Here is a 12,015-nt window from a genome sequence, read left to right as displayed (position 1 = left end):
AGAACTTTAACTTCAGCATCAATTACCGAAAAGCTAATGTATATGTTTAGTAGGTTGGGATTTCCTGAAGCAATATCTACTGACAATGCTTCAGTTTTTGTATCTGAGCATTTCAGAAAGTTTATGTTTGGACTTGGCATAAATCATATTAAGCTTAGTCCATATCATCCTGAAGGAAACATTTCTGAGCGATTTATCAAGACCTTGAAGGGGTCAATTCGAGCTTATTTTGCAGATAAGCAAAACCAGTGGTCTAATCTTATTCCCGATTTGCAATACACATTGAATATTAGTGAGCATTCTGGATTGAAGATGTCTCCGATCGAGATATTTTTTGGACGTCCGACCAACACACCTTTGGAGAACCGATGGAACATCTCAGAGTCTGATATTGGGGGTAAATCAACCCAAGAGCTCTGGCTAAATGCCATGCAGAATATGGAGAAATCGTGGAATAAAAGAAACAAATTAATGGCTCAGAGGAGAAGAGAAGTATCCTTTGGATTAGGAGATAAGGTTCTTATTCGATCCCATGTAAAGTCGTCCCTTAAAGACAAAATAGCAAAGTCTCTTAGTGACAAATGGCTAGGTCCATTTGTAGTCCGTCGTTTCCTGACCCCAAGTACAGTATTGGTATCGGATGAAGACAATAGTTTAAATTCCTTCCGTAGAAGTCATGTCTCGGAAATAAAAGTATATAGAGAACCTAGAGTTTTGAATTAATAATAGAAATGGAAGAGAAATGAAATTAATTCATTTGAGATAAGGAATATTGAATATTAACAACTATTAGTCATATATTTTATTATTGTTATTTGATCTTGTATATTTGTATATAGTTTTGTTATGGTTAATCTATTAATTTATTTGCCTTTAATTACCATGGCCATGGAATAAGGAAAATTTTGATAATACTAAATGCACCTAGAGATCTCTAAACTTTGCAAATAGATTGTAAATAGTAAATTGTTGATTTAAATTTTAAATTGATTTGTATTCAAAGAATTGTTTATAGGTATTTAATTTATTATTTTTGTAAATATGTTGTTGGACTAATAGTTTGTTTTTCTATTTTGTAGATTTCCTGCAAAAAAATATAGCTTTGTATATTTTTTTTATTCTAAGGCGTGGCGGATGTAACGCACCATCCTTCTGGATCTGGGAAGAAGAAGAATGGATGGTTACATGAAGGAAAATTGTACATTGAGCGATATATTGTCTGTTAATACTCCTACTGTTATTCAATTTCAGTATTTAAAAACGATCTTTTTCTCTTTGTAAAAAGTATTCATTTTAGAAAAATAGGAGAAAGTTTGATAGGAATAATGTAAGGAGGAATTGACTGAGAAACTATTTGCTATGACAACTTGAGGGAAAAAAAGGTTTTGCGCGTGTTTGTTCGGTGGGCGTGGCTTGTCCCGTCAACTCTACCTGGCTCGGTGACTCAGGGACCCGTTATCTTGTTCCCTACTTTAGCCCAGAGAGGATGGAGTTGTTTGGTGGTTACGTGTTCTTGCTTTGCTTTGTGTTAAGTAGGACATGTTTGTGAGTGAATATACGTGGGCAAGTCTAAGTTCCGTGCCAGAAAATCTTTTGCTACTATTTGTTCTTTGCGAGTTAAGCGAAGTTAAATATCACGATGTGTTGAACAAGTTCACAGTGTTAGTGAAAGAAGTTGGCAAGGAAATAGCCTATTTTTGTGCTTGTTACAGAGTCAGAGAGGGAAAGTGTGCATGCAAAGTGAACCCTCAATTCGCTCTATTCAGTTCTTTTTGGTGAGTGAATTCATTGTGCATTTTGGTCCTGTTTCATTACTTATTAATCTCTCTGAAATATTTCTTTTTTCTAAAAAAAAAAGGAATTTATTAAAGAGAGAGAGAATTCTTGTAGTGTGGGACATTTCTTAGTAGAGTCCGTAGAGATTGCTAGTTTGGATACCTGTTTATTCTGGCAATCCTAAAGATTTGTCCTGGAATTTATCCTCTGTAACAACGTGATAGTATAATTTCTGGCACAGAGCAAGAATTGCGTACGTGCATAGTCAACAGTTAGTCAAAGAGGCCAAATACCAAACGAGAGGAAAAAAGGAAATAGGTAAACCATTGAGTTTTCCGACACCTGGTGAGTTAATAATATTATATTTACTTATAGTAATTGTGTTTGTCAAAACTGTTGATTGTGAGGTCGTTGATAGTTTGTTTCCAAATGGTTTAAACTTCGCGAACCTTTGCCTTCCAACAGTAGTTATTTTTCCTCCCAGAAATTGTGGCGATTATTCTTTCTACTTTGACCTTAATCGTTGAAACAAGTTATAAACCACCTGCGGATCCGATATTTCGTTTAAATTAAGTTTTTCTTTTTCAGCTGTTAGCCATATGTCAGAAGGAAAGCATATTTAGATATTATTTTCTCGAAAGAAATATATAAATTTTTTCTCGAAGTTGTCATAAGCTTGAAAGTTAAGATATTGATTCAGATATTAATTTGACTGCTATTAATTTGATAAATTAACTAATTAAGATCAAAAAATATTGTAAGATTTTTGTTCAGAAATATTATTCATGTTTGAAGAAATTTATCAATGAGTAGTTAATGGTCGTAAAAGTCGTCGAGAGATTATTAACTGTTAAAGTCAAGTTTTGAAGAGAATTAGTAATTATTGATTGGAGATACTGTTTGAAATATAATTGAAATTAAATTTAAAGAAGATAAGAATCAACTATTAAAGTTTTAATTGAAATTTTTTGAGATTTAATCAACTTAATCATCAGATAATTATTATTAGAATAGTTGTTTATTGCACATTTCAAACGAGTGTATAAAAGCTATTCAAACGTTTTAGTTCATATACACCTCCTTATATTGGAAATAAAGTTGTTATCTTAAAACTTGAAACACTGTTGTACATGTTCTTTAAGTTTATGTTTAGTGTGTTTCCTTTTCCAACTAGAAATATTGGATCTGCAATTCCAGCTAATACTAGCATAGTTGATTACGCGAAACTGCTCGATTCTCCTCTCCCAAGCCCTCTCTGCCAGGCTTTGTGATCTGAGTTCATATTGACAGTTTGTTTAATTATTTTTTTTTGTTGTAAACTCTCCATGTGAATTCGATTAGACGAGGCTAGGTGGAAGGGGGCGTTACACCACCCGGCCTCCCTTGGCTACGTGCCTAGGCTTATACTTAATTTGTAGGATACTTGTGAATGACCGCTAAGTCACAAGAATAGGAATAGATCACTATAATGTCTCTGTTCGTCCGCTGCCTGTGGGATACCTATTCGTTTCGCCAAGGATTATTCTCGTAATCGTGCGGTTTTAAAAGAAATATACTTTTTCTGCTTCATAAAAAAATCTAAATAGCAATCCTATGTGTCGTATAGTTGGTACTGCCATATTCATACGCATGTAACACAATCATGTTATTGACACATGATAATTCTATGTTACAAAATTATCATAAAACATAAACAAAATGCTACTTCATAATTACTGTGTACTAGTATTAACCTTAGGACGCCCGCCAGGGATTTTAACAAAATCGTAGATTCTCACGTTGGTGGCTCTGGTGACTCCCCTAATTATCACAGTCATACTTAATTACAAAATCGGAAAAAGTTATAGACGACAGATCCAACGAGATAACATTGGTGCAGTCCGCACAATATTCATAGTAGTAGAAGAAGAAGAAACAAAAAATCATTACAAAATATGAAAAGAATGACTGCGGGGCTCTGCCAACCCTTTTATTCTTCCTACGCTGATAAAATGACACTAATGTGTAGGTCAGACACGTGTTACAATAGTATTTAAAAATGATGGCAATTGTTGCAATACAAAGCGAGATAAAAATTCATAAAGAAATTTCTATATAAACATCCTGTGTAACATTTTCAAAGGGCTATTGCAGACCTTCACGTTGGCGACCATGGTGAACCCCTAATTATTACAGAGTCATGATTCATACATCGTATATGAGTGTACCCCCAAGGGAGATTGCCTTCAAAATCTGTTGAAAAAACAAACAAACAAATAAAACACGATTTTTTACTCGCATCCCATTCGCTGTTGTACCCCCAGTACATAAAATGCACACCAACGGAGAGCAGGGCCGGCGCTAGCACTTTTGCATGCCGCCCCTTCAATTCGCAAACTTTATTTGGACAGAAGACATTCGTCCCAGAAAATTAATATGCCCCATTTAAAAACATGTACGAAATGGAAAAGTAAAAAAAAAAAAAAAAAAAAAAAAAAAAAAAAAAAAAAGAAAAAAAAGAACTACTTCTTTCTAGTGCTTACATAATATTTAAACGACTCCATACACTACACAATATTCAGTATCCTCGATTTTGCTGTATATCTGTGATATGCAGCAGCACATACAGAAAATAAAATAAAACAAGTAGGGGTCTATGATTTAGTCACAACTAAAAATTTTACTTTTTAAGTTTATTTTGTACCAAAAGGTGTTTCCAATAGAGTATGGAGCATGAAGATATTACTACATAACTAAGTGATTAGCCTAAACCTTATAATGTACTAGAACACAATAGACACGTATATTTAACACACCTTAATTGAAAGAAACTTTTCTTGCTGTTATGAGCAAATTCCTTTATCACATTCGCGTAGTCCAATGTTCCAGCCAATTCGTGTACTGTTGATATCGCTAGACTACTCAAGTGTGTTTCAGACATGAAAGAGCATATCGTCGCTGCGCATCGAAGAACCGCTATGTGTTAAAACCACAACTTTTCAGGAGAAGTAAAAAACATACTGAACTCTTAAAATTTTGGCAAATACACGAAAATACTTGGAAAATATAATAAAATTGGTTTTGCATGTATTATGCACTGGACGTTGTTGTAGCTTGCTTCAACAGTATTATATTACTAATTTTGTGTTTACGTAACACCTTTTTGCGCCTTTATAAGCACATAGATGATTTGAATACATTAATCAATGCCTACGTGATGAGAACCAGAGGAGTTTAATTTCAATCTATAATTTTTCATTGTTGTGGCGAAACAATTGAATATTAACTTATGACATTTTAAGGGACCGTGCCTGACAGCTTTCTGGTTTATTTGCACGACATAACTCATTTTCGACAAAAATGTTACATAGCGGTTCTTCGGGGCGCAGCGACGATATATAGTTTTTAATAAGCTTAAGTTTCGAAAAACTTCTTTCTCCACTTGCCTGTTACCGGTAAGGTTAACAAAATCTAAGTGCAACACTGACATCGTGAGCAAAGTCATGTTCCTTAATTAATTTTAAAGTCTCTTTTAGTAAACATTTAGACTTAATTACAGCGGATAACACTTCTTTCAGTTCGTCTTTCAAATCACTGGGGTTAATATCTTTAGATTATTCGTGGGTAAAAATGCTGACAAGTTTAGTACACTTTTCAGACAAAAATTCAGGTGGCATATCTTTAAGATTACTTATATCGTAAAGAAAATCGAAATACTTGCTGTTATGTTTAAGTTGTTCAAACCTTTCTCTTAAAGCGAACACAATTATGTCTAGAACTTTGTAATAAAAATCGATCTTGTATCTTGTTTGTGGATCTTCAATAGCTTCATTTTCTGCCTCGTACTGAAACTGTCTCTTCTTCTTTCGACTTCGAGCATGCACCTATTACCTATCCGTGGATCATCCATATCTAATGTTGATGCCAACTCTATCGCATCAACTAAGTAAGATTTAAACTTTACATCATTTCTTCTCCTCCTCTCAAAGTACTCAAATACATTTTCAAGAAACTCGACTGCATTCAACACATGAGAATCAATGCTTTGAAGATTTTTGCTTACTATGTTTATGTGGAGTAAAAAATCATACCAGATAACGAGTGAGCAAAGTCAAGTCAAGTCACGCAGCTGGTTTGCTATACACAGAGCATCGTGGGGACCATTCTATCTGTTCTATTGTCGTTACTTATTTGAAGTAAGGCATCATAAATCTACCCTATTTGATATCTAAGTTGAGTCAGAGCATCAATTCGGCTCTCCCACCTTATGGTGCTGTATGGTTTTAAAGTGAGACTGCTAATAGGTGTCTATGTTTCTTTAGTATGGCCCAACGTTGAACTGACGCAAAAAAAAAAAAAAAGTCATAAGCTTTTTTAACTATACAAAAAATGAAACTGCGGAATGAGATGCTGTAGTCTACATTGTTGAGACAAGATTTAGTGAATGACTACCGCAAGGAGCATAGAAGGCTCGGGAATTTATTTCTTAAATTCTCCTCTGAATTCCTAAATGTTTGCCTTTCATATTGGAACCATTGTCGTATCCTTGACCCCTCATTGTCTTTGACAGGAATATTCATTTCCTTTAGCTGTTTAATTATTACTTCTGTGAGTCCTAGATTAGTGTCTGTTACCGGTACGAAGCCAAAAAAGTGTTCGCAAATTTTTACAATGCATTCTCCACTACTGTATGTAATTTGAACAAAACGAACGATTATTGTCATTTGCTCAGTAAATTGGTTAACAACTTGCTGCTAGAACCTAAATGTCTCTAGAAGCTGTATGCTAGAGCGGCCTGCTTCAAGTGACAATGTATCTTTTGCATACTTGGAGTGGAGCGTTAGAACATTGCTGAATAGAAAAAATATAAAAGAAATCTTGATAGTCTTATTCACCCTAGCTGAAGATCTTATCTACGCCATTGCAAGAGAAATATTGAACGAGATACCTGTGGCTCATTCATTTTGATAATTGAAAATGAAGGAGAATGCTCCGAAATTCCTGAGTGAATATTATCGCGAATGTGAGTGAAGTAAGTTCAATTACATTCTCAGGTGAACACAATTTTATTTCTCCATGTGGGCCTATTACAAAGCATTATATTTTGATAGTATACTTTTCTTTTTCAAATTTTGCCGCCCTGGGCGATGGCACGGCTCGACACCCCCTCGCGCCGGCCCTGGTGGAGAGCTGCATGTTTCAGGAATACATTTGTATTAAAATTATCTTCCATTGAGGTGTAAAGCCCGACGCAACATTTGCGCCAATGGGCGTTTAAAGGTGAAACCTTGATTTGAAAATTTGCGATTATTACACACCTAAATTTTTCAATGGTTGAAAAAGTTTTTTAAAAATTTTTTAAAAAAAAAGTGCGAATTAAGTCCAGTGGCAGATCAGCGGGGAGGATGATGGGGCAACTGTCCCTCCCAAGATGAGCTTTTTATAGGTATATATATATAATATGTTGCAATATTATATTCTGATTTCATATAATACTCCTTATTTTAAGACTACATAAATCGTCCAGAAGGCCATTCGCCTTTTCCAATCGACTTTTCTGGATCTTCCAGTGACTATGACAGCAAACGTCATATTCTTATTTTTTAGCTTAACGTCCTACTATTGTGCAGCGAGACTAAAGGATACAATGGAGATGATAGTGAATGAAATAGTGGAGTGAAGAAAGTGGGAGGAAATAGAGGAATTCCGAGAAAACCCACGCATACTTGTTTGTCCATCACAAAATTCACTTCGTGTGAAACTGGATCCAACCACTGATCCTACTCACCAGGCTGAGCGCTCTACTGCTGAGCTACTGCGGCCTACTATATTAATGTAGGTCTACTCACAATTTGTAAAATACTACCTAATTTCCCTCAACCCTTCGGTTTGATCGCAAATTCCCTGCACACTAGCGACATCTCTTGGAATCAGGCCGGAGGTAGTGTCGGTAGCGATATTAATCAACGTGTAATGTATTAGAAGGCAGCGTAGGTAGAGATATTAGCCAACATGTAAAGTATTAGAAGCGTGACTGACAGACTGGGATGTTTTGCTTATATAATAATGGATTGTGAGTGAGCGGTAAAGATGAGAACCCCCTATAATGATAGTTACTATGCTGAACTCTGGTAGCTGTCCCAGAACTCGAATAGAATCAGAGGAATTACTGTGGGAAACCTACTTCAGTTTTCTATAGCTGCACTGAATATATGCCGAGTGCACGATCCGGAGTCTATAACTGTATGACACTACAATCACGGGTGTTCTTTATAGTCACTTCTTAATACTGGCAGAATATCGACGTGGGTACTAAATATGCACATCTAAGGCTGCAAAGAACGTCGAACGAAAATAAATGGTAGAAAGAAAAAGGGATGGTGATTAGATTCAAGCTGTCGGTGTCATAAAAGAAAGCAAAACTGTTTAAAATAGAACATGCGACTAGTTTTCTATACCTTGGTTAGTGATGATATGAAGTGCAAACGTAAAATAAAATCAAGGATATGAATGGTGAAAAAAAAAAAAAAAAACATTTAGATGAAGCGTATTTTGTGAACCTTTGAATACAGTTGAGAAAAAGGACTCATAAAATGCTTCATGTGGATTATTGTACTGTACTTAGCAGAAAAGTGAACATTACGCAAATACAATTAAAAGAAAGTAAAGCTTTAGAAATGTGGGTGTGAAGAAGAACGAAGAGAATTAATTGGATCAAGCGGAAAACGGGTGAAAGAGTGTTACAAATGGTGGGGAGAAAAAGAAACTATTTTAGATGCAATTGAAATGAGGAAGAGAAGCTGGCTGGGTCTTTGGTTGAAATCGAACTGTATCATGAGGGACGTACTAGAGTGTATGGTGGTAGTAAAGAGAGAAAGAGAGGGTGAATGAGATTACAATTAATGGACGATATCAAAACAGAGAAATCGTACGTGAAGACGAAGAGGTTAGCGGAAGACCGTGGAGCATGGAAGATTTTTAGTTCCAGCAAGTGACCTGCCATACCATAGTCCTACATATGACGATGAAAGTTATGTATTAGGAAAAGATTAAAAAAAACACACAAAACTAAAGTTTACCTACACTCTGAAACTAGTCGTGTTAACGAATGAGGTGGGTTCGTTTGTGCAGTCTTCATCTAAACGAAATTGCTTTCTCAATGAGGAAGAAAGAACATTAACACTGACATATATAATTCTGATACGGATGACTCGTGTCAGAATTACCCAAGCAACACGTAATGTCTATATTCCCTGAAACAAGCCATGATTTATGAAGTACCCGACAATATATGTAGTATATGGTGCGATATTTTGAGTTACAAGGGGTAAAATAATTAATAAACAAACAAAAATGATTCTTTTTCTAAATTTCAGGTTAAGAGGCCACATCACGGCGAAATTAAAATACCGCTAATTTTACAATAATTATGTGATATCTTCAAATAGATAAAAGATAATCGAAAAGTGAAACAAGAGCTCTTTAGATAATATTATTTTACATGAGATACGGTTATCACGACTCACTTTTCTGCTTTCGATGTCCATCCATTTAAGAAATCAGCATTTATTTTCGCGTTTTTAAATGGCTGCAAACGGAAAGCTACTAGGTGACTCGCGATAACCTTACCTCATGTAAAATAGTATTGTCCAGGGTGCTGTTGTTCCACATTTCTATTATCTTTTATCTATTTGAAGATATCACATAATTACTGTAAAATTAGCGGTATTTTAATTTCGCAGTGGATTAGGCCTCTTAAGGCCGCATTCCATCATTGAAACATGTCCCTACAGCTTAATGTGCAATCCAAATTACGGTACATAAACTGTCACTTGAATTTGAACCCGGGTCTCCGCGGTAAAGACGCGATAGCCTAATTCTGTCAGTAAATACACTTCATTTTGCCTCCCAGTTCAACTTTATTATTGTTCACAGCAGTGTTTCTGTGAGCATTTGACCAGGGCGTATTATTCTCCAGAAAATTGTTAAATCTATTAGTGGGATGGTAAAAAAAGACTTGTAGAAGAAGATAAGTGTTTGGAAATACTTCTTAAATACACCAACACAGTAATAATTTACAGAAACGTAGTAAGTTTAACCTCCTTGTGTTCGTTGTTTGAAACTTCTGATCATATTCAGCTTAAAATAAAAATTAGATGTCAGTAATCTTTCTCAGTTTTTATGTCAGTGATGAAGATAATTTACCAGCAAATGTACAGTCAACGACAAAAGTTCTTTCAATTTGGTAAAATTTATTTTGGAAATAATGGTAGTTGGGCTGGAACGTGAAACAGTGTCTGGCTTAAACATACAGAAAATTACATCTTTTTTTAATTTACTGAAAAATGCATTCAGATTGTCCTTCTATTCTCAAGTTATTTACGAAGGTAATTATGTCAAACTGAAAGAACTTTTGTCGCTGACTATTCAATCCTTCAGATTCTTTGTAAAAAGAGTGAATGACAGTGTGTCAACATTAAAATTATATTTCAAGTTTAACTCGAGGTTATCTATATATTAAAATGCTAGGTTTATATGTTTGTCCTCCACAAAGTTTATATATTTGTGGCCAAGCCAATCCTTTCGACAATGAGATCTCAGAAACCACAAACTCTAGAAACATCCCATTTTCGCTGCTGGATTTCAAATTTTGTGTAGGCTTGCCAGGTCTTGTTGAAATCTACAAACAATCCGTAGTTATCTTTTTATTCAACGCTTTAGGGTTCGTTTGAGCCCATAAGATTAACATTGTCACATATGTAGCTAGGGAGTTGTTAATCCTTGTGTTAGGCAACCAGTAGAAGAGCTATGTGTAGCGGGTGGACAGACAATTCAGGCGTTTTGCTTTAATCTGAATGGATGGTTATCTATAGCCAAATGGAAAAATTTTTAATTTAGATTCTTGAGATGTATGCTTCTAAGACAAAGAAGGATCTGTTTGTTTTAAATATACCCTAAGTAATATCTTTGGAAAGGTCATTGAGTTTAGCGTCTATTTCAGTAGCGACGCTATATGAGACGAAGACGTATAGGTTAAAGTGAGATCCGAATCACATAAGTTACCGCCGGGAATCGAAGTCGGCTCTCTAGCACCAAAGGCGAGTAAGCTATCCTCAAAGACATGAGGGAGCTGTATGATATAACAGTGTATTATAACTAACTCTATGGCCTATGGAACCCGAAGTTTCAATGCCGCGTTCACGAAAGCTCTCTACTGATTTCTATCCAGGGGCCGTGGTGACTCAGTGATAGAGCGTTAAACCCTGGTGTATGGTGTCCTGGGTTCGATCCCAGCCCGCGTCAAGTCACTTTTGTGGTGAACAAACACCATGTGCGTGAGTTTTCTTGGGGTTCTTTCGTTTCCTCCCACTTTCTTCATTCCGCCATTTCATTTATTTCTCATCAACTCAGTATCTTTTAGTTTAGCTGGCATAATCGTGGGCATAAAACTCAAAGATTTCATTTAATTTCATTTTGACTTCTATCCTTAGCCAACTGGATTCAGTTTCTACTTTGTATTCCTATTTCTGCGAGATCCATCTTAATATTGCCCTCCTATCTACATCTACTTCTTCCTAATGATCGTTTTCCGAGTCGATTTGCAGTTAAAACTTTGAAAGCGTTTTTACTTTCTTCCATTCTGGCTACATGATCTGTCTATCTAAGCTAGGGATGGTATTGAGACGAGACGAGACTTCGTACAGTTTCGGTCTTGTCTCGGTTGATAAATAGTGGTCTCGATCTCGTCTCGAGTCAAAAATCGCCGCCTCGGTCTCGGTCTTGTCTCGGTCAATAGATGTTTGTCTTGATGTCGGTCTCGGTTTCGTCTCGAAAGTCTCGAAATAAATAATGTGAAATTAAAATTGTGAAGTATTATTATCCTGCAGTCTGTCGTTTCCGCTCGTTTCCCCCTTTATTCTTGACTTAGAATTATGGTATGGTGTACCTCTTCATAGGTAATTTGATAGCGCTAATGTTTTCCATGCGTGTGTTCCAGGTTCAATCAGTGGGAATATCATTCCTGGGATAAAACCCTTTGGTAACCCATATTTCACTTTCAGCAATAGACTTTGTCTCATATAGCTTCAGTACTGCATATCAACTTTAGAGATATGCTATACAAAGTCACCTTTGGTCGAAATTGAGTAAAGAATACTTTTTAATAGACTATGTTCTTTCTAGTGGTGTAATAATATAGGTCTAAAGGCACCTCACTATTTTGTAATTACTTAGTATAGCTTAGTAAAGTACTGATTATAG

This window comes from Thermobia domestica, chromosome 10 (genome assembly GCF_964235325.1).
Source record: "Thermobia domestica chromosome 10, izTheDome1.hap1.1, whole genome shotgun sequence".
Lineage (NCBI taxonomy): Eukaryota > Metazoa > Arthropoda > Insecta > Zygentoma > Lepismatidae > Thermobia > Thermobia domestica.
This window is presented reverse-complemented; position numbering follows the sequence as displayed.